At 41.5% G+C, this 23618-nt stretch overlaps 7 non-coding genes across 7 annotated transcripts; 1 reads left to right on the top strand and 6 right to left on the bottom strand.

Annotated features, from left to right (window-relative positions):
- Window positions 1-188: 188 nt before the first annotated feature.
- Window positions 189-260, top strand: trnaq-uug (transfer RNA glutamine (anticodon UUG)). The gene has a single exon. It is a non-coding gene; the product is annotated as a tRNA-Gln (tRNA).
- Window positions 261-14573: 14313 nt separating this feature from the next.
- trnas-uga (transfer RNA serine (anticodon UGA)) lies at window positions 14574-14655 on the bottom strand. The gene has a single exon. It is a non-coding gene; the product is annotated as a tRNA-Ser (tRNA).
- Window positions 14656-15752: 1097 nt separating this feature from the next.
- Window positions 15753-15824, bottom strand: trnah-gug (transfer RNA histidin (anticodon GUG)). The gene has a single exon. It is a non-coding gene; the product is annotated as a tRNA-His (tRNA).
- A 1348-nt stretch (window positions 15825-17172) lies between these two features.
- trnas-uga (transfer RNA serine (anticodon UGA)) lies at window positions 17173-17254 on the bottom strand. The gene has a single exon. It is a non-coding gene; the product is annotated as a tRNA-Ser (tRNA).
- A 2515-nt stretch (window positions 17255-19769) lies between these two features.
- On the bottom strand, window positions 19770-19851 carry trnas-uga (transfer RNA serine (anticodon UGA)). The gene has a single exon. It is a non-coding gene; the product is annotated as a tRNA-Ser (tRNA).
- Window positions 19852-22365: 2514 nt separating this feature from the next.
- On the bottom strand, window positions 22366-22447 carry trnas-uga (transfer RNA serine (anticodon UGA)). Its single transcript has one exon. It is a non-coding gene; the product is annotated as a tRNA-Ser (tRNA).
- Window positions 22448-23542: 1095 nt separating this feature from the next.
- Window positions 23543-23614, bottom strand: trnah-gug (transfer RNA histidin (anticodon GUG)). Its single transcript has one exon. It is a non-coding gene; the product is annotated as a tRNA-His (tRNA).
- Between the last annotated feature and the right edge of the window lie 4 nt (window positions 23615-23618).

Raw genomic sequence — 23618 nt, forward strand, 5'->3', positions numbered from 1 at the left:
AAGAGTTTTCTTGCTCAAGACTTTTGAAGCTTTCTCTACATCCCCCTTCACATAGATCAGAGCTATACTTGCAAGAGTAAAAAAGCTGTACATGGGTTTGGCACGCTGCATTGCTCTGATGACCAGGTCCATGAGTACTTCACCATGCACTTATATAAAAAAATTGTGGGGCAACTGTTAAAGCGGATGGTTCCATGGTGTAACGGTTAGCACTTTGGACTTTGAATCCAGCGACCCAAGTTCAAGTCTTGGTGGAAGCTGCTTAGCTTCTTGTTTCAAGGGACAGAGGTTGGCTGTTGGAATTCCCATAAAGATGCCTAAAATGTAACCTTCTCTTGCCAATTTCCACAAAGCATGTTCGTTCGCCACACCCAGAGCAGTGCTGTCAAATACATTTTTGTTCCATGGTGTAATGGTTAATAGTCTGGATTTGGAATCCAGTGAAATGTGATCAAACTTAGTTGATTCTTCTTTGCATTTTGCACCAAAGGTTCAGAGGACCCAATAAAAAGTACTTATCAAAAGCAGGGAGCCTCCAAATCTCAACTAATGAATGGATTCATACTCTGCAGCCAAGGTCAGAGCACCATCAATAGGGGAATGCAGATTGATACCCTGTATCATAAGTTTGTTTTGTGTTGAAGTTGTTTAGCACCCATGAAGAACGTGACATGGTAACAGTTCCCCAGAAAACTTCAATGCACATTAAATTTGCTTTCAAGAAATAAATAAATGAAGCTGTCTGAGCATTATATGAGAAACAGGAAAAATTAAAAAAAAAATTTTTTTTTTTTTGTGATGATTTATTAAATTTGTATATTCTTGATAGGCGGCTGCATATATGAAACAAAAACACCTAACCCTAAGAAAATTCTAATAAAAGGTTTCTCATCTGTTTTTTGTTGTATTAGGTGTCTTAAATAACATACTAAAAGTTTACCAAAGTTTGACCACTAGAAAGGTGTAATTTTCAAGATGGCATCCAAGATGGGCAGGAATGCCCTTAAAATATCCTAACTCCTTCATTATTTGACCTAGCCAAGTAATATATGTTTTCTGGGTCTATGAATCCATTGGACTTGTCTAAATTGCACTGACATGATTACAAACTTATGTAATACATGATTTTGTGAGATTACTGTAAGGTTTTATCTTTGTTTGGGGTGAACCAGAGATGTAAACGATTTAGCCTGTCATGTAACTCCTACTCAGTATTTGTTTTTGGACACATACCCTTTTTTTTGCTAAAACACAGACTTGGCATTCAATGTAAAAGTTATTGCACCCAAAAGTAACTTAAATTGGATTTGTATAACTCTGATCATAAAAAACTCAGAATTAGCCCGAACAGAGGCCTGTGTGTGAACCCCCTAAAATGGTCACTCATTTCAATTTGAATAAGGTAATACATATGTAATGCATCCTCTATATATGTTTTTGAGTATAAAGGGGGCATTATACTAAACCCAACAGAACAAAATTCACAATTTTCAGCAATTGACATTGTTGAATTAGCTTGAGGAAAAAGTACACTCCAAATGCAATTTTGACCATGAGTCATGTTGTTGTAAACAAAGAAACTTGCCCCATTTGCTGTAAAATCTTAAGAGATGGCTCTGATGTGGTTGAGGTTCATCAGAAGGGAGCTGATGGAATCAACAATGCAAGTGTACAAAGAGGCGACGACGTACACATTTCCGCTGGTGAAATAGTACACTCAAAATGTCGACAGAAGTACATAAATAAAAAAGACATTAAAATCCAACAAGAGAATAAAGCTGAGCCACCAAAAAGAAGTGCCAGAGTAGCAACTGGTCCTTTTAACAGCCAAACCGATTGTCTTTTCTGTGGGACTACGATAACACATGGAAGTAATGACACAAGTAGTGTTAAGACTGATATGCTCGCAGAGTCCATTCTTGAGTGTTGTGACAATCGTGCAGATCAATGGGCTTTTACTGTGAAAGGCAGGATCGAGTATTATGGCCGGGATCTACATGCTGCAGACTGTGTTTACCACCACTTATGCAGTAGTAGTTTTCATAACGGATATAACATACCGATACAGTTCCAGAAAGACCCAGAGGCAAAGCGCAGAAAGTCTGGCCGGCCCAAAAACGAAGATCAGGAGCAGGCATTCATGAAAATTTGCTCTTACCTCGAGAGTAATGATGAGGAACAGTTGACAATTACATATCTTCGAGACAAAATGAAGGAATCTCTGACAAACCCAGATTCTGAACCATATGGAAAGCAATACCTCAAGAGAAAATTGAGGGAACATTACCAGGACAATGTACATTTCACTGAAGGGGAAGGCCTCCATGACATAGTGACAATAAGAGAGAAGACATCACAAATACTACGATCTTATTTCAGCGAACAAGAAAAGGATGAGGAATCCCAGAAACAAGCGATCATTCAAACCAAAATTTGACCAAAAGTGATATCAAGTCCAATGTCCCATCCGTTACGGATCAGTATCCGAGCACAAAGTCACTTGAGCTTAACTCTGCCCTTTCGTTTGTTCCTGAGACTCTTCGTACACTTTTGAATTGTCTATTTGTGGGTAAGGAGACAAGCCGAAAGGTTGCAGGAATTGGACAGGCAATTGTCCAGGCAGCACGACCACATGCTGTGGTAGCTCCATTACAACTTGGCCTTGCAGTGCAGGCACATCATATGTATCTGTCACAATTCCTGGTGGATACCCTTCATGGAATGGGATTTGCTTCATCATACAAGGAAGTTTTGCATTTTGAAAAGAATGCAGCAGATTCAGTTGCCCCAGATATGTTAGCGGATGACATAGATGTGCTGGACATGGCACTTCTTTTTGCTGGGGACAATGTTGACCACAACATCCTTACTATTGATGGTAAGGGGACCTTCCACGGAATGGGAATCATAGCAGCAATCACTCCAGGGCGAGAAAAGGATTGTATCATTCCAAGGAGACACATTAACAACCTAGAGTTTGCAGTGCAAAGTAAAATCCCAGTCATCGAATATCGCTTTGCGAAACTTGTGCGCCAAACCATTGTGTTCAACGACCTCCCAGCACTGATCAACTGTGACAGAACAGTTGATGTCCTGTGGGAGCTCTCACTGAACTTCAAACAACAAACCCCAGGGTGGCAGGGAATGATGCATATCATTCATCAAGGACTAGAACATCCAGGCCAATCATCTGTTGTGTTCCTGCCAATGATTGACCTGTACTCTGGAGACAAAACATGTATTTTGTCCACCTTGGATTTTGTTTGTGGCCTGGCTATCAAACACAATGCTCCATCCATTATTACGTTTGATCAGCCACTGTACTGGAAAGCAGCAGAGATGATCATGGATGCACCACAGAGTAGTCCCCTGAAAAGCATAGTCTTAATGCTTGGAGGTTTTCATACTTTTATGAACCTACTTGGTGCAATAGGCACACTGATGGAAGGCACAGGACTCAGGAACATTATGGAAGTTGTCTATGGATGAAATGCCGTCAAGCACATGATGACTGGAAAGTCAGTGCAAAGAGCTTTTCGTGGACATTTGCTGGTGGACAGATGTCTCAATCACCTGGTTGTGTCAGAGCTGCAGGAGGATGACTCACAGTTTGAGTCATTGGTGAACCAAGGTGGGGAGATGTACTCATCCATGGTAACGAAAGAAACAAATTTGGAGAGTGGTGCAGCATGCTGAACCAAATCAAGGAAAAGGTGGACACGAAGAGGGCAGACCTTAGTACAAGGTCAAAAACCAGCCGGCTGTGGGTAAACTATCAGAAGATGCTGCAGACAAATCAAAGCAGATCGTACAGGATCTTGGAAGATGCACTTGCGTGCAATGTTGAACTGTCTGCCAATATTTGCCGCCGCTGGGCACTACAACTACCTGAAATCGGCATATTTCTACCTCCAAGAAATGTGCCAACTCGAGACCAGACACCCTGATGTACATGAGAAGTTTTCCAGGGGTTTCCATGTGATCCGCCTCAGCAACCAGTACTGGGCAGGCCTTAGCTCTGACCTTGTCATCGAGCAGACATTGATGCGATCCTTGAAAACCAGTGGAGGCTTGACCCATGGAAGTGGAATGACTGAAGAAATGCGAGCATTGTGGACCATGTCTACACCCATCACATCTGAATACAACAATGCCATGCAGGAATTCAATGACCTCACCTACATGACCAGCGAGCAGCACAGAGAATCCTCAGAAGCAAGAATGAAAAGAGATCACTCTGATCTAGAAAAGATCAAGGAAAAGCTTAGCATTTACACACCATTCTCTCCAGACCCATCTCTGAGAAACATTGTAACTGGTGTTGTTGCCAAAGAGGAGGTGAATGTGCATGAGTTTGTGACTGTTGGCAATGAGATCATTGAAAAGATGATTGGAAAACCAGTTTTTGGAATATCCTTCAAACGGAAAGACCGAGCAAAAACCCTTGCAGATGACTCCACCATCAAAGTTGCCCAAGACTGAACCATTGATCCTTCTTTGCTGTTCCAACGGTTCCTGATCATGTCGAAAACTGAACAGTTTTCACTGGAAGATGTAATGAGCTATGAGCTCTGCTCATTTCCTGCAGCCCTGTTCGAAGGAAAGGAAATCTTCCGTAAAGCCAATAAGCCCCTACTAGCGCAGGCAGTCACTGAGTTCTCAAGCAAGAAATCTAACAAAACTGTCCTGGATTCCATCCCACCAACTGAGCATTATGTCCTTGACGGTGGCTCCCTGGTTCACAGCTTGGCATGGAAAAAGGGTGACAGTTACGGTGCCATTGCACAGTCATATGCAGACTTTACCATACGCCATTATGGTAAAGCAACAGTCGTTTTTGATGGTTATAGCGAAGGTCCTTCCATCAAAGACAATACGCATCAGAGACGTGGTGAAAACACTCACCCCATTGTTAACTTCAATGCAGAGACTGAGTTTGTGGGAAGAAAGGATGATTTCCTTTCCAGATCTGGCAACAAACGAGAACTGATCAATCTTATTACCGTGGAGCTGGAGAAGAAGGGCTGCACAGTTATTAATGCATCAGGTGATGCAGACGTGGACATTGTCAAAGCTGCAGTCAAGGCCTCAGAACATCAGCCCACAACCTTGATAGGGGAGGATACAGACTTACTCATTTCTTCTACTCTACTATGATGGGACGAATAATAGAGGCCTCTATTTTCATTCAGACAAGTCCAAAGCAACTAAAGTGTACAACATCAGTGAGATGAAACAAGTCCTGGGTACTGACTTGTGCTCCCAGTTGCTGTTTATTCACGCCTTCACAGGATGTGATACAACTTCACGCATTTTTAGTGTTGGCAAACAGACAGCATTCCAGAAACTTGTGAATGGTGAATCAACCATCCAGTCCTGTGCAAATGTGTTTCTGCTCCCACATCAAGCAAGGAATTTCATAGAGGACTATGGGACCAAGGCAATGGCAGTGTTGTTTGGCGGAAAGAGTACTGATTCACTTGCCTCTTTGCGCTACAACCTTTTTAGCAAGAAAATCGTTACCGCCAAATCAATTGTTACCCCAGAACGTCTGCCTCCAACTGAGTCCTCAACCAAATACCACTGCCAAAGAGTTTACTTCCAGATCATGGTGTGGATTGGAAAGGAAGGTGACATGAACACAGTGGATTGGGGATGGAAACTGCTGGACAACCGGTTCCTACCAGTTATGACCAGTAAAACTGCTGCCCCAGAAAGCCTCCTGCAGATGATCCACTGTAATTGCACAACTGCCTGCCGAACACAACGGTGCAGTTGCAGGGCATATGGACTACCATGCATGCCTGCTTGTGGACCATGTCAAGTTGGGAATTGTGAGAATCACTATAATCAACCTCTATGGGAGGAAGAGTGTGACGACTAATGGTAAATCTAGTGAAGGTCGCGGTACAAAAAAGTATAAAAAATAAACCAGAATAAGAGGAAACATCTGAATACAATAGAAAAAGATATGTATAAATAAAAAGTATTAAAAATATATAAAAAAACGAAAGGCAAAAAAAAAAAAAGCATTATAAAAAATAAAAACAAAATCTAAAAAAATAAAACAAAAAAATAAAAGGGGTTAGCGGTACTGAGCCTTAACGTGGCAGCCCTGTTTTGACTAATTTTACAGTGCCACACAGTTCTAATGAATTTATTCATTACTGGAATCAAAAGAATGGTTATGAACCACAGGAACCACAGAAACCACCAACACTAGTCAAAAAGATATGAGAAAGGAGAAATTGTACTTATTTTTCACATAAATATGCTTGTAACCAATTGCTTTAATATATAATTGTACTTGAAGTCACTTAACTACCATGCAAATATGCTAATTATAATATTACATGGCCAAAACATGTATCAGGCACCAGTATTCCTGGTGTAGGAGGAATACAAAGGAGTAATGGTCATTTTAAGGACCTGACGGCCGCCATTTTGAAAATGGGGCCTTTCTTGGAGTCAAACTTTGGTAAACTTATAGTATGTTTTTAAGTACATCTGATGTCACTGTAAACCACTGATAAACCTTTTGTTAGAATTTTTTTGGGGTCAAGCCATATTTGCAGCTGACTATGAAGAGTTTTCTTGCTCAAGACTTTTGAAGCTTTCTCTACTTCCCCCTTCACATAGATCAGAGATATACTTGCAAGAGTAAAAAAGCTGTACATGGGTTTGGCACGCTGCATTGCTCTGACGACCAGGTCCATGAGTACTTCTCCATGCACTTATATAAAAAAATTGTGGGCCAAATGTTACAGAGGACGGTTCCATGGTGTAATGATTAGCAATTTGGACTTTGAATCCAGTGATCTGAGTTCAAGTCTCAGTGGAACCTGCTTAGCTTCTTGTTTCAAGGGACAGAGGTTGGCTTTTGGAATTCCCATAAAGATGCCTAAAATGTAAACTTCTCTTGCCAATTTCCACAAAGCATGTTCGTTCTCCACTCCCAGAGCTGTGCTATCAAATAAATTTTTGGTTCCTTGGTGTAATGGTTAGCACTTTGGACTTTGAATCCAGCGATCTGAGTTCAAGTCTCAGTGGAAACTGCTTAGCTTCTTGTTTCAAGGGACAGAGATTGGCTGTTGGAATTCCCATAAAGATGCCTAAAATGTAACCTTCTCTTGCCAATTTCCACAAAGCATGTTCGTTCTCTACACCCAGAGCAGTGCTGTCGAATACATTTTTGCTCCATGGTGTAATGGTTAATAGTCTGGATTTGGAATCCAGTGAAATGTGATCAAACTCAGTTGATTCTTCTTTGCATTTTGCACCAAAGGTTCAGAGGACCTAATAAAAAGTACTTATCAAAAGAAGGGAGCCTCCAAATCTCAACTAATGAATGGATTCATACTCTGCAGCCAAGGTCAGAGCACCATCAATAGGGGAATGCAGATCGATACCCTGTATCATAAGATTGTTTTGTGTTGAAGTTGTTTAGCACCCATGAAGAATGTGACATGGTAACAGTTCCCAAGAAAACTTCAATGCACATTAAATTTGCTTTCAATAAATACATAAATGAAGCTGTCTGAGCATTATATGAGAAACAGGAAAAATGAAAAAAAAAAATATATTTTTTTTTTGTGAGGATTTGTTGGTAAATTTGTATATTCTTGAAGAGTTTTCTTGCTCAAGACTTTCGAAGCGTTATCTACTTCCCCCTTCACATAGATCAGAGCTATACTTGCAAGAGTAAAAAAGCTGTACATGGGTTTGGCACACTGCATTGCTCTGATGACCAGGGGTGCGTTTCCCGTACAACGATGCAACTCGCTGGTTTAACTACCATAGTACGATGCATCTTTAAAGAAATCAACTAGCTAGTCACTACTGTTTCCCGAAACCATGGTACCTGTGTCGCAGATCCATGGTTTGAACCACATTGGTTCTTCTTCTTCTTCTTCGATCTAATGGCGGACTGGTGCTATGAGCACATATCGCCACCTGCTGTAAATTTGGTTATTTTCTCTTTTCGACTGCGCTTTCTTAGTGACGATGTGGAGTAATTACGTTAACAACTCAACATTCATGCTTTGCACAATAAAATATATACATATATAAACACAATGTTGTCTTCTCTGATCCCAAAATCTATAACTATTAATTTCATAATTTCATATTTATTAATTTCTTATTGAATATTGATAGATCAGCACAATTAAAATGAAAATAAATGATGGGTTTTAAAAACACTGTGATTGTTATATTATGGACACCTGTTGCATATTTTGCTTAAGATCATTAGCCTACCTATTTAAGTCCCCTTGCCATACAGCTATGTGTTCATATGACCTGTCTGAAAATGACGCGAAAACCACAATTTTCAAAAAATGAAGTTACAATTCTTTTGGAGGAGGTGGAGAATAATAAAATCCAGCTATTTTCAAAGCTGAAAAATTGTGTTACAAATGCTGATAAAAAAAATCCTGGGCAGAAATCACCCAAAATATAAATGCTGCTGGCTATGGTTATGAGCGCAGCCCAGAAGAAGTTAGAAAAAAGTGGACGGACTTCGCAAGTGTGACAAAACGGAGGGCTGCAGCACGTAGAAGGGAAGCAAAAAAGACTGGTGGGGGTATCAACTCCGTTCCTCCTCTGACTGCAGAGGAAGAGAAAGTTTTGGCCATCCTGGGGCCTGAGGCATTGGAAGGGATCCCTGGAGGCATAGATGCAACCAGGCCTTTGAATTCAAAGTTGAGCCCTGGAACATCAGGCCCCTTCCACCCTGGCCCTGGAACATCAGGCCCCTTCCACCCTGGCCCTGGAACATCAGGCCCCCTTCAACCTGCCCCTCTAACATCAGGCCCCCTTCAACCTGCCCCTGTAACATCAGCAATGAGTCCTGGTCTTGGGCTATTGCTCCCTTCTCCTGACTCCCCTCAGTCTGAGGCCTCCTCATGTGCTGGGCAACGTCGTTCTGGCATTCCAGAAAACCAGCCATTAATCTCCCACCAAAGGAGAAACAGGGGACGTTGTGGCTGCAGTGAGAAGCTGCTTCAGTCGGAGAAGAAGAAATTATCTGAACTCCAGGGAATCAGGAGAGAACTGAGAGCCCTGAAGGAGCAGCAAGGCCAACATCATCAGGAGGTTATGGCCTATAGGAGGGCTAAATTGGAACTCCTGCAACAACAAGCCAGCAAGCCCTCTTTAACCATGTTTCTACCAACCGACAGTAAGTGAAAATTGTGTTATTTACTCAGTATGGAAAGTCAAATCATGTGTGGCTGACAGCCATGTCATCTTTTTTCTTTTCAGATCCACAGATGTAACCCTCTTTTTTTTTTTTTTTTTTTGCCTACATTGTTGGCCTTCATGCCTCCCAAAATCCAACCCCTCGTCCTTGTCGTGGGAGGTGGAAACAGACTGGTTCTGGCAAGTGGAGCTCTGGTGAAGCTGTGTGGTGCATGGCATTCAATTTATTTTTCAGTGATGAAGTTAAAACCCTTCAGCAGTTGAACTGAAATACAAATAAATAAAAAATGTTATGGCCAAATATACTCTTTTGTAATATGTATTTCAAGTGCTTTTCTAACACACTGGGCATTCAGTTTAATATGAGTTAAAGAGCATACTATTGTAACTTGACTCAAAGTAGTATATTAATGCCACATAAAAATGCAGGCATTACTGAGTGAAGCTGAAGCATGTTTACCATGCCATGTCATCCTTTATTAAATACCTGAATAATGTGACCAAGCCTGATAATGAAACATATGGAATGTAACTTTTATTTTGAAGTGGTAAGCTACCATCACATAAATAAACCATAAAGTAAATAAAAATTTTGTTAATTCACAAAATTAATATCATCAAAGACAATATAAGCCAAACATAACACAAAACACTCTTAAGTACTTAGACCATTCTTAAGAGAAGAATGAAAAATATGAAATAACAGAAAGACAACAGCCTATTTTAAACCAAATCAATATATACAATATATTAATGTTGTACCATATTACTATAACAAATCAAAGATGGTAATAATGAATTGTAGTAATTAAATTCATTTAGAATGATTATTAGCTAAGGTGTTTCTATTAACTCAAAAGCAGGTGTACTAATGCCTCTCTTAATAAAAGTTACACTTGTGTGTTTCAAGTGCTCAACAATGGCAGCTTTACAAAGATTCTTACAGCTGGAGCACAGAAGGCGGCTGAGAAGTCAATCAGTTTATATAAATGCCCACATAAGGACAAATTTTACCCCTCTTGACTCACTATCTGATGATGCAATTTTAAGAAAATTCCGTCTTCCAAGGACCAAGATTCTTGAATTATTTCAGATAGTGAAACCACACCTTCAGAGGGCAACAAGAAGAAACTACGCCTTAAGTCCAGAGGTGCAGTTGTTAGCTACACTGCGTTATTTTGCTGTTGGAAGTTTTATGGAGGTGGTGGGTGATGGCCTGGGGCTCAGCAAGTCTTCAGTCAGCAAAACTGTGACAACAGTAACACCTTTGCTGTTAGAGCTGATGAAGAGCATCCTGGTTTTCCCCAAAACTCCTGAGGAAATACAGCTGGCCAATCAACAATTCTATGATATTGACAACATCCCCAGAGTGATTGGCATCATTGATGGCACCCTAATCCCAGTATTAAGCCCTAAGGTAAATGAGCCCTTGTACATTTGCAGGAAGGGCTATCCAGCCATTAATGTTCAAGTAGTGTGTGATCACCAGGGAATGTTCACTGACATTGTGGCAAAATGGCCTGGAAGCACACATGACTCTTTTACATGGGCCAATTCTGCAATTTGCCAGATGGCTGAAGAAGGTGGCTTTGGTGATAGCTGGCTGCTGGGAGACAGTGGATATCCTCTTCGCCCCTACCTCTTGACACCTGTGCAGCATCCAGCCACCATTGCAGAGGAAAGGTTTAATCAGGCCCATGGAAGGACACGCTCTATAGTGGAGAGGACTATAGGACTGTGGAAACAACGTTTTAGCTGCATCAGCAAGTCCAGTGGTGGCCTAAAGCTAAACCCCACCAAAAGCTGTTCTGTTATTGTGGTTACTGCAATTCTCCACAACATTGCAGTCAGGGAAAATGTCCAGCTTCCTGAGGAGGAAGTTGGTGCCGTTGGAGCCGATGGTGAGGAAGATGCTGTTTCTGATGATGATGATGATCCTTTGAACCCACATCAAGGCAGAATGCATCCTGCAGGAGCAGAAGTCAGAGAACTTTTAATTCAGAATATGTTTGGATGGTAGGCTAATATTTTACAGTTTGGATACTGTGTTTTCTATTATTTGTTTCATTTAATCTGACATAACTTGTGTTAATAAATAATGCTGTTTATTTGCCTATGTTTCCCCCAGCAGACTTCACTTAAATACTTTTGCAAACAATAAATATGTATTTGTTTCTTATAACGCCATGAGAATATTATATTCTACTACACAAAACTGCTTATTTATAAAATGTTTCTTCATTCATTGACTATATATAAAAAATACTGTGGTTTGAGTGTGTAATATTTTAAATAGCCTATGTTAACGTATGTAAATTAGCCTACGTTTCCTTAGCGTTAAGCACTGCATATGTTGCGTATATGTGTAGGCTACAGTAGGCTACAGATACAATTTAATATTTAAGGGTAACCCCTAAAATAATTTTTGTAAAATATTGTTATATGACAATTTGTCTTTGGGAATTTAACAAAGCTACTCACTTGCACACTCACCGTTTCTTCGCACAAACGAAACCAAGCCTGCGTCCCAACCGGCAAAAATAATCCTTTCGAGTGCACTTCGAAGGAGAATAATTGCGATCGTCACGCTATTATATCGTTTTAAATAATTTGCAATAAAGAAAGCAAATTGTGTAAAACCTGAGCACCTCGACTTTAAGTCATCCAAATCACTTAAAGTGGATGGTGAAAGCTTCGAAAGAAATAGGCTATAGGGTCGATAGGTCTGAATAGAACACATCCCAGCTGCTGCGAAATCAATGACGTCGACACAACAAACAAACAAGGAACTATGCTTCTAACCACAGGTCAAGAGCTGTCGTTCCAACCACCAAAGTTTGCGATGCAGTTTGCGAATGTTCGTTTGAACTATGGTTTCGGGAAACACCAAATCGTTGGATTATGTTAGTAACGACGGAACTTGCGACCATAGATGGCTAACGATGCTTTTGGGAAACGCACCCCAGGTCAATAAGTATTTCACCATGCACTTATATAAAAAAATAGTGGGCCAATGGTGAAAAAGGATGGTTCTATGGTGTGCTGGTTAGCACTTTGGACTTTGAATCCAGCAATCTGAGTTCAAGTCTCAGTGGAACCTGCTTAGATTCTTGTTTCAAGGGACAGAGGTTGGCTGTTGGAATTCCCATAAAGATGCCTAAAATGTAACTTTCTCTTGCCAATTTCCACAAAGCATGTTCGTTCTCCACACCCAGAGCTGCTCTACCGACCGAGCTATCCAGGAATATGCTGCTTGTCACAACCCCCTGGCAGATAAAGGAAGTAAAGACAAAAACTGAATGCACCATTTTAACCTTAACATAATTTGCTGTGAAGTCTAAAATCAATAAGCATTGAGAACGTTGAGCTGCTCTTGGCAGGTAGGAATGATTTTCAAATCTTGGAAAAAAGCAGTCATCTTCCAAAACGCCAGCAGAAAGGCAAACTTTCAAAGTTCTGATACACATGTTTCTCTACTCAAAATACTGCAGTGACTCTTGAGCTGGCTAGTTAAAGCCTTTAAATTGTCAGGGGTACCAAAGCCAAAGATCCTTATGCCTGAAGTGTACGTACAGATAAAGAGGCGACTTGTGCCTTTTAGAACATTGCCCAATTCAGGCTCGAAACTAGATGCGGGTCAGCAAGGGAAATTGAAAAAAGCTTGTACAAAGATAGGGCCAAATGCATTATTAATGCATAACAGCGAAGACCACTGTAAACCAAGAGACGAAAACAAAAGCACAGCAGAGTTTGAACCTGCACTGGGAGTGCCCGAGGATTTTGTAGTCCATTACCTCAATCACTCAGCTACGACTACGCACATCTGCATGCTTTTGGCTGAATTTATAAAGCACAGGTCACCGCTGAGGTGAGGCCATGCAAACAACCAAATGAAGGATTTGGGTGAGTAGATGTGGAAAAAGTATCTTGATTTCTTTGTCTAACAGAAAATACTGCCGTGACCCGGATTCGAATCGGGGTTGCTGCGGCCACAACACAGAGTACTAACCTCCATACGATCACAGCACATCACTCGGAATGTGCTGAATTTCCCTGCTCAGACCTGCCTAAATGTAGAAAGCCTTTGGATCACTTGTCTGTGCAGTGTACATATAAAAGAAGTTCTTTAGCATATATGGACAACAATCCTTTTTTCAACTGTCATAACATTGTCACAACCATTTTCATTAACGATTACAACCCCAAGAGAGTGGGCATTGCCAAAAAATGGAAAGCAAAAGAACAGCAGCAACGTAGTCAGGAGAATTCAAATCTGCATGGGGAGACCCCAATGGATTTCTAGTCTATTGCCTTAACCACTCAGCCACAACTACAAGAAAACTGAAAAGGTTTTACATTTTTACGGTTCCTCTCATCAATGCTGCCCAATCCAAAGGTAGAACTGCTTGGCCAGGCAAAGCCTGCCAGTGGTATGTTCAATGCAGCAGCTCTGCCAGTTCGCTCTCACTTCAGCCCTCACCAAGCCCTCCAGTGGCCAATCCTAAATCCCATGGTGAAAACATTAAACAGGCATATAACACCTTTTGGAGGGTACACACATCCAAAAGATCAAGAGGTTGATCACTTAGAATGGGAAAGTTACTGCTAATTTTGGCTAACTAAAAGCTGTCAAACTATCACCCAAAAAGACACTTGAACACTGGACCCTCAGATTAAAAGTCTGACCCTCTACCGAATGAGCTGTCTGGGCTCCAGAGTTCTCATCAACCCCTCGGATATAAAGGATGTTCAGCCAGAAACGCATGGACCCAATTAACCTAAAGTTAATTCTCCACAATGTCTACAATTAATATGGATTTACATGGTTGAGTTGCTCTTGGCAGGTTAGGAAATCTCCAAACAAGTCTGGGATCCTTTCATGGAGGCTTGGCAACTCTTGTAGTCTAGAGAGCCGAGTAATTCTTACTAGAAAGTCATAATGAGAACAATTCAGCTGCACTATTCTAACAGTGCACATAACAGCTCTTTGAGTGGAGGAACATTTCATTGACATGAGTCTTGCTTCTTGTAAGGAAGACAAAGCAGTCACCTTCTAAAACGCCAGCAGAAAGGCAACCTTTCATTGTTCTGATAATCACTTTTCTCTACAAAACATAATGCAGTGACTCTTGCCTTTAAGTCATCACGCGTACCACATACGCAGATCCTAATGCCTGAAGTGTATGGACAAATAAAGAGACGACTTGTGTCTTTTAGAACATTACCCAGTTCAGGCTCGAAACGAGACACGGGTCGGCAAAGGACATTGAAAATATGCTTGTACAAAGATAGGGCCAAAGACATATTTAATGAATCTCTCTGACACCCACTGAAAATCATGAAAGGAAAACAGATGGACAGCAATTTTCAACCGTAGTTGGCAGGGTTTGAACCTGCGTGGGGAGACCCCAATGGATTTCAAGTCCATCGCCTTAACCACTCGGCCACAACTACTTGAAAGAATAAAGGAATGCATATTTTTCTCATTCCTTTTATCAATAAGGCACGTTCAAAGGGCAGCACTTTATGGCTAGGCAAAGCCTGACAGTGGTACTTTCAAAGCAGAACCTCTGCCAGTTCGCTCTCACTTCCTGGGTAAGATTGCCACCTAGTCTTCCAGGTGGCTAAACCTTAATCCAATGGTGAAGTAATTAAATAGACATGTAACAACTTTTATAGGTTAATCAAATCGAAAAGAGCAAACAGTTGGTCATTTAGTATGAGAGATCTGTAGCTATCTTAGCCTCATTACAAATTGCCAGAAGATCCCCCAAAAAGGGATTTGATACCAGAACCCAAAGTTTAATAGTCTGATGCTCTAATGACCAAACTATCCAGGAATATGCTGCTTGTCACAACCCCCTGGCAGATAAAGGAAGTAAAGACAAAAACTGAATGCAGCATTTTAACCTTAACATAATTTGCTGTGAAGTCTAAAATCAATAAGCATTGAGAACGTTGAGCTGCTCTTGGCAGGTAGGAATGATTTTCAAATCTTGGAAAAAAGCAGTCATCTTCCAAAACGCCAGCAGAAAGGCAAACTTTCAAAGTTCTGATACACATGTTTCTCTACTCAAAATACTGCAGTGACTCTTGAGCTGGCTAGTTAAAGCCTTTAAATTGTCAGGGGGTACAAAAGCCAAAGATCCTTATGCCTGAAGTGTACGTACAGATAAAGAGGCGACTTGTGCCTTTTAGAACATTGCCCAATTCAGGCTCGAAACTAGATGCGGGTCAGCAAGGGAAATTGAAAAAAGCTTGTACAAAGATAGGGCCAAAGGCATTATTAATGCATAACAGCGAAGACCACTGTAAACCAAGAGACGAAAACAAAAGCACAGCAGAGTTTGAACCTGCACAGGAGTCCCCGAGGATTTTGTAGTCCATTGCCTCAACCACTCAGCCGCGACTACGCACAACTGCATGCTTTTGGCTGAATTTATAAAGCACAGGTCACCGCTGAGGAGAGGCCATGCAAACAACCAAATGAAGGATTTGGGTGAGTAGATGTGGAAAAAGTATCTTGATTTTTTTTGTCTAACAGAAAACACTGCCGTGACCCGGATTCGAACCGGGGTTGCTGCGGCCACAACGCAGAGTACTAACCTCTATACGATCACGGCGCATCACTCGGAATGTGCTGAACTTCACTGCTCAGACCTGCCTAAATGTAGAAAGCCTTTGGATCACTTGTCTGTGCAGTGTACATATAAAAGAAGTTCTTTAGCATATATGGACAACAATCCTTTTTTCAACTGTCATAACATTGTCACAACCATTTTCATTAACGATTACAACCCCAAGAGAGTGGGCATTGCCAAAAAATGGAAAGCAAAAGAACAGCAGCAACGTAGTCAGGAGAATTCAAATCTGCATGGGGAGACCCCAATGGATTTCTAGTCTATTGCCTTAACCACTCAGCCACAACTACAAGAAAACTGAAAAGGTTTTACATTTTTACGGTTCCTCTCATCAATGCTGCCCAATCCAAAGGTAGAACTGCTTGGCCAGGCAAAGCCTGCCAGTGGTATGTTCAATGCAGCAACTCTGCCAGTTCAGCTCTCACTTCAGCCCTCACCAAGCCCTCCAGTGGCCAATCCTAAATCCCATGGTGAAAACATTAAACAGGCATATAACACCTTTTGGAGGGTACACACATCCAAAAGATCAAGAGGTTGATCACTTAGAATGGGAAAGTTACTGCTAATTTTGGCTCACTAAAAGCTGTCAAACTATCACCCAAAAAGACACTTGAACACTGGACCCTCAGATTAAAAGTCTGACCCTCTACCGAATGAGCTGTCTGGGCTCCAGAGTTCTCATCAACCCCCTCGGATATAAAGGATGTTCAGCCAGAAACGCATGGACCCAATTAACCTAAAGTTAATTCTCCACAATGTCTACAATTAATATGGATTTACATGGTTGAGTTGCTCTTGGCAGGTTAGGAAATCTCCAAACAAGTCTGGGATCCTTTCATGGAGGCTTGGCAACTCTTGTAGTCTAGAGAGCCGAGTAATTCTTACTAGAAAGTCATAATGAGAACAATTCAGCTGCACTATTCTAACAGTGCACATAACAGCTCTTTGAGTGGAGGAACATTTCATTGACATGAGTCTTGCTTCTTGTAAGGAAGACAAAGCAGTCACCTTCTAAAACGCCAGCAGAAAGGCAACCTTTCATTGTTCTGATAATCACTTTTCTCTACAAAACATAATGCAGTGACTCTTGCCTTTAAGTCATCACACGTACCACATACGCAGATCCTAATGCCTGAAGTGTATGGACAAATAAAGAGACGACTTGTGTCTTTTAGAACATTACCCAGTTCAGGCTCGAAACGAGACACGGGTCGGCAAAGGAAATTGAAAATATGCTTGTACAAAGATAGGGCCAAAGACATAATTAATGAATCTCTCTGACACCCACTGAAAATCATGAAAGGAAAACAGATGGACAGCAATTTTCAACCGTAGTTGGCAGGGTTTGAACCTGCGTGGGGAGACCCCAATGGATTTCAAGTCCATCGCCTTAACCACTCGGCCACAACTACTTGAAAGGATAAAGGAATGCATATTTTTCTCATTCCTTTTATCAATAAGGCACGTTCAAAGGGCAGCACTTTATGGCTAGGCAAAGCCTGACAGTGGTACTTTCAAAGCAGAACCTCTGCCAGTTCGCTCTCACTTCCTGGGTAAGATTGCCACCTAGTCTTCCAGGTGGCTAAACCTTAATCCAATGGTGAAATAATTAAATAGACATGTAACAACTTTTGTAGGTTAATCAAATCGAAAAGAGCAAACAGTTGGTCATTTAGTATGAGAGATCTGTAGCTATCTTAGCCTCATTACAAATTGCCAGAAGATCCCCCAAAAGGGACTTGATACCAGAACCCAAAGTTTAATAGTCTGATGCTCTAACGACCAAACTATCCAGGAATATGCTGCTTGTCACAACCCCTGGCAGATAAAGGAAGTAAAGACAAAAACTGAATGCACCATTTTAACCTTAACATAATTTGCTGTGAAGTCTAAAATCAATAAGCATTGAGAACGTTGAGCTGCTCTTGGCAGGTAGGAATGATTTTCAAATCTTGGAAAAAAGCAGTCATCTTCCAAAACGCCAGCAGAAAGGCAAACTTTCAAAGTTCTGATACACATGTTTCTCTACTCAAAATACTGCAGTGACTCTTGAGCTGGCTAGTTAAAGCCTTTAAATTGTCAGGGGTACCAAAGCCAAAGATCCTTATGCCTGAAGTGTACGTTACAGATAAAGAGGCGACTTGTGCCTTTTAGAACATTGCCCAAATCAGGCTCGAAACTAGATGCTTGGTCAGCAAGGGAAATTGAAAAAAGCTTGTACAAAGATAGGGCCAAAGGCATTATTAATGCATAACAGCGAAGACCACTGTAAACCAAGAGACGAAAACAAAAGCACAGCAGAGTTTGAACCTGCACAGGGAGTCCCCGAGGATTTTGTAGTCCATTGCCTCAACCACTCAGCCGCGAATACGTACAACTGCAAGCTTTTGGCTGAATTTATAAAGCACAGGTCACCGCTGAGGAGACGCCATGCAAACAACCAAATGAAGGATTTGGGTGAGTAGATGTGGAAAAAGTATCTTGATTTTTTTGTCTAACTGAAAATTCTGCCGTGACCGGATTCGAACCGGGGTTGCTGCGGCCACAACGCAGAGTACTAACCTCTATCACGATCACGGCAGCATCACTCGGAATGTGCTGAACTTCACTGCTCAGACCTGCCTAAATGTAGAAAGCCTTTGGATCACTTGTCTGTGCAGTGTACATATAAAAGAAGTTCTTTAGCATATATGGACAACAATCCTTTTTTCAACTGTCATAACATTGTCACAACCATTTTCATTAACGATTACAACCCCAAGAGAGTGGGCATTGCCAAAAAATGGAAAGCAAAAGAACAGCAGCAACGTAGTCAGGAGAATTCAAATCTGCATGGGGAGACCCCAATGGATTTCTAGTCTATTGCCTTAACCACTCAGCCACAACTACAAGAAAACTGAAAAGGTTTTACATTTTTACGGTTCCTCTCATCAATGCTGCCCAATCCAAAGGTAGAACTGCTTGGCCAGGCAAAGCCTGCCAGTGGTATGTTCAATGCAGCAACTCTGCCAGTTCGCTCTCACTTCAGCCCTCACCAAGCCCTCCAGTGGCCAATCCTAAATCCCATGGTGAAAACATTAAACAGGCATATAACACCTTTTGGAGGGTACACACATCCAAAAGATCAAGAGGTTGATCACTTAGAATGGGAAAGTTACTGCTAATTTTGGCTCACTAAAAGCTGTCAAACTATCACCCAAAAAGACACTTGAACACTGGACCCTCAGATTAAAAGTCTGACCCTCTACCGAATGAGCTGTCTGGGCTCCAGAGTTCTCATCAACCCCTCGGATATAAAGGATGTTCAGCCAGAAACGCATGGACCCAATTAACCTAAAGTTAATTCTCCACAATGTCTACAATTAATATGGATTTACATGGTTGAGTTGCTCTTGGCAGGTTAGGAAATCTCCAAACAAGTCTGGGATCCTTTCATGGAGGCTTGGCAACTCTTGTAGTCTAGAGAGCCGAGTAATTCTTACTAGAAAGTCATAATGAGAACAATTCAGCTGCACTATTCTAACAGTGCACATAACAGCTCTTTGAGTGGAGGAACATTTCATTGACATGAGTCTTGCTTCTTGTAAGGAAGACAAAGCAGTCACCTTCTAAAACGCCAGCAGAAAGGCAACCTTTCATTGTTCTGATAATCACTTTTCTCTACAAAACATAATGCAGTGACTCTTGCCTTTAAGTCATCACACGTACCACATACGCAGATCCTAATGCCTGAAGTGTATGGACAAATAAAGAGACGACTTGTGTCTTTTAGAACATTACCCAGTTCAGGCTCGAAACGAGACACGGGTCGGCAAAGGAAATTGAAAATATGCTTGTACAAAGATAGGGCCAAAGACATAATTAATGAATCTCTCTGACACCCACTGAAAATCATGAAAGGAAAACAGACGGACAGCAACTTTCAACCGTAGTTGGCAGGGTTTGAACCTGCGTGGGGAGACCCCAATGGATTTCAAGTCCATCGCCTTAACCACTCGGCCACAACTACTTGAAAGGATAAAGGAATGCATATTTTTCTCATTCCTTTTATCAATAAGGCACGTTCAAAGGGCAGCACTTTATGGCTAGGCAAAGCCTGACAGTGGTACTTTCAAAGCAGAACCTCTGCCAGTTCGCTCTCACTTCCTGGGTAAGATTGCCACCTAGTCTTCCAGGTGGCTAAACCTTAATCCAATGGTGAAATAATTAAATAGACATGTAACAACTTTTGTAGGTTAATCAAATCGAAAAGAGCAAACAGTTGGTCATTTAGTATGAGAGATCTGTAGCTATCTTAGCCTCATTACAAATTGCCAGAAGATCCCCCAAAAAGGGACTTGATACCAGAACCCAAAGTTTAATAGTCTGATGCTCTAACGACCAAACTATCCAGGAATATGCTGCTTGTCACAACCCCCTGGCAGATAAAGGAAGTAAAGACAAAAACTGAATGCACCATTTTAACCTTAACATAATTTGCTGTGAAGTCTAAAATCAATAAGCATTGAGAACGTTGAGCTGCTCTTGGCAGGTAGGAATGATTTTCAAATCTTGGAAAAAAGCAGTCATCTTCCAAAACGCCAGCAGAAACGCAAACTTTCAAAGTTCTGATACACATGTTTCTCTACTCAAAATACTGCAGTGACTCTTGAGCTGGCTAGTTAAAGCCTTTAAATTGTCAGGGGGTACCAAAGCCAAAGATCCTTATGCCTGAAGTGTACGTACAGATAAAGAGGCGACTTGTGCCTTTTAGAACATTGCCCAAATCAGGCTCGAAACTAGATGCGGGTCAGCAAGGGAAATTGAAAAAAGCTTGTACAAAGATAGGGCCAAAGGCATTATTAATGCATAACAGCGAAGACCACTGTAAACCAAGAGACGAAAACAAAAGCACAGCAGAGTTTGAACCTGCACAGGGAGTCCCCGAGGATTTTGTAGTCCATTGCCTCAACCACTCAGCCGCGAATACGTACAACTGCAAGCTTTTGGCTGAATTTATAAAGCACAGGTCACCGCTGAGGAGACGCCATGCAAACAACCAAATGAAGGATTTGGGTGAGTAGATGTGGAAAAAGTATCTTGATTTTTTTGTCTAACTGAAAATTCTGCCGTGACCGGATTCGAACCGGGGTTGCTGCGGCCACAACGCAGAGTACTAACCTCTATACGATCACGGCAGCATCACTCGGAATGTGCTGAACTTCACTGCTCAGACCTGCCTAAATGTAGAAAGCCTTTGGATCACTTGTCTGTGCAGTGTACATATAAAAGAAGTTCTTTAGCATATATGGACAACAATCCTTTTTTCAACTGTCATAACATTGTCACAACCATTTTCATTAACGATTACAACCCCAAGAGAGTGGGCATTGCCAAAAAATGGAAAGCAAAAGAACAGCAGCAACGTAGTCAGGAGAATTCAAATCTGCATGGGGAGACCCCAATGGATTTCTAGTCTATTGCCTTAACCACTCAGCCACAACTACAAGAAAACTGAAAAGGTTTTACATTTTTACGGTTCCTCTCATCAATGCTGCCCAATCCAAAGGTAGAACTGCTTGGCCAGGCAAAGCCTGCCAGTGGTATGTTCAATGCAGCAACTCTGCCAGTTCGCTCTCACTTCAGCCCTCACCAAGCCCTCCAGTGGCCAATCCTAAATCCCATGGTGAAAACATTAAACAGGCATATAACACCTTTTGGAGGGTACACACATCCAAAAGATCAAGAGGTTGATCACTTAGAATGGGAAAGTTACTGCTAATTTTGGCTCACTAAAAGCTGTCAAACTATCACCCAAAAGACACTTGAACACTGGACCCTCAGATTAAAAGTCTGACCCTCTACCGAATGAGCTGTCTGGGCTCCAGAGTTCTCATCAACCCCTCGGATATAAAGGATGTTCAGCCAGAAACGCATGGACCCAATTAACCTAAAGTTAATTCTCCACAATGTCTACAATTAATATGGATTTACATGGTTGAGTTGCTCTTGGCAGGTTAGGAAATCTCCAAACAAGTCTGGGATCCTTTCATGGAGGCTTGGCAACTCTTGTAGTCTAGAGAGCCGAGTAATTCTTACTAGAAAGTCATAATGAGAACAATTCAGCTGCACTATTCTAACAGTGCACATAACAGCTCTTTGAGTGGAGGAACATTTCATTGACATGAGTCTTGCTTCTTGTAAGGAAGACAAAGCAGTCACCTTCTAAAACGCCAGCAGAAAGGCAACCTTTCATTGTTCTGATAATCACTTTTCTCTACAAAACATAATGCAGTGACTCTTGCCTTTAAGTCATCACACGTACCACATACGCAGATCCTAATGCCTGAAGTGTATGGACAAATAAAGAGACGACTTGTGTCTTTTAGAACATTACCCAGTTCAGGCTCGAAACGAGACACGGGTCGGCAAAGGAAATTGAAAATATGCTTGTACAAAGATAGGGCCAAAGACATAATTAATGAATCTCTCTGACACCCACTGAAAATCATGAAAGGAAAACAGATGGACAGCAACTTTCAACCGTAGTTGGCAGGGTTTGAACCTGCGTGGGGAGACCCCAATGGATTTCAAGTCCATCGCCTTAACCACTCGGCCACAACTACTTGAAAGGATAAAGGAATGCATATTTTTCTCATTCCTTTTATCAATAAGGCACGTTCAAAGGGCAGCACTTTATGGCTAGGCAAAGCCTGACAGTGGTACTTTCAAAGCAGAACCTCTGCCAGTTCGCTCTCACTTCCTGGGTAAGATTGCCACCTAGTCTTCCAGGTGGCTAAACCTTAATCCAATGGTGAAATAATTAAATAGACATGTAACAACTTTTGTAGGTTAATCAAATCGAAAAGAGCAAACAGTTGGTCATTTAGTATGAGAGATCTGTAGCTATCTTAGCCTCATTACAAATTGCCAGAAGATCCCCCAAAAGGGACTTGATACCAGAACCCAAAGTTTAATAGTCTGATGCTCTAACGACCAAACTATCCAGGAATATGCTGCTTGTCACAACCCCTGGCAGATAAAGGAAGTAAAGACAAAAACTGAATGCACCATTTTAACCTTAACATAATTTGCTGTGAAGTCTAAAATCAATAAGCATTGAGAACGTTGAGCTGCTCTTGGCAGGTAGGAATGATTTTCAAATCTTGGAAAAAAGCAGTCATCTTCCAAAACGCCAGCAGAAAGCGCAAACTTTCAAAGTTCTGATACACATGTTTCTCTACTCAAAATACTGCAGTGACTCTTGAGCTGGCTAGTTAAAGCCTTTAAATTGTCAGGGGTACCAAAGCCAAAGATCCTTATGCCTGAAGTGTACGTACAGATAAAGAGGCGACTTGTGCCTTTTAGAACATTGCCCAAATCAGGCTCGAAACTAGATGCTTGGTCAGCAAGGGAAATTGAAAAAAGCTTGTACAAAGATAGGGCCAAAGGCATTATTAATGCATAACAGCGAAGACCACTGTAAACCAAGAGACGAAAACAAAAGCACAGCAGAGTTTGAACCTGCACAGGGAGTCCCGAGGATTTTGTAGTCCATTGCCTCAACCACTCAGCCGCGAATACGTACAACTGCAAGCTTTTGGCTGAATTTATAAAGCACAGGTCACCGCTGAGGAGACGCCATGCAAACAACCAAATGAAGGATTTGGGTGAGTAGATGTGGAAAAAGTATCTTGATTTTTTTGTCTAACTGAAAATTCTGCCGTGACCCGGATTCGAACCGGGGTTGCTGCGGCCACAACGCAGAGTACTAACCTCTATACGATCACGGCGCAT

This window comes from Xyrauchen texanus, chromosome 28 (genome assembly GCF_025860055.1).
Source record: "Xyrauchen texanus isolate HMW12.3.18 chromosome 28, RBS_HiC_50CHRs, whole genome shotgun sequence".
Lineage (NCBI taxonomy): Eukaryota > Metazoa > Chordata > Actinopteri > Cypriniformes > Catostomidae > Xyrauchen > Xyrauchen texanus.